Source organism: Austrofundulus limnaeus, unplaced genomic scaffold, assembly GCF_001266775.1.
Source record: "Austrofundulus limnaeus strain Quisiro unplaced genomic scaffold, Austrofundulus_limnaeus-1.0 Scaffold1470, whole genome shotgun sequence".
NCBI classification, from domain to species: domain Eukaryota; kingdom Metazoa; phylum Chordata; class Actinopteri; order Cyprinodontiformes; family Rivulidae; genus Austrofundulus; species Austrofundulus limnaeus.
The window spans coordinates 65,847-66,172 of record NW_013953872.1 but is presented as its reverse complement, the minus strand read 5'-3'; positions in this window follow the sequence as shown (position 1 = coordinate 66,172).

Here is a 326-nt window from a genome sequence, read left to right as displayed (position 1 = left end):
TTAAATGTTATTCTCTACATGGTGAGGGTTTATTTAAGTGTTATTCTCTACATGGTGAGGGTTTGTTTTAAATGTTATTCTCTACATGGTGAGGGTTTATTTAAGTGTTATTCTCTACATGGTGAGGGTTTGTTTTAAATGTTATTCTCTACATGGTGAGGGTTTGTTTAAGTGTTATTCTCTACATGGTGAGGGTTTATTTAAGTGTTATTCTCTACATGGTGAGGGTTTATTTAAGTGTTATTCTCTACATGGTGAGGGTTTATTTAAGTGTTATTCTCTACATGGTGAGGGTTTAAGTGTTATTCTCTACATGGTGAGGGTTT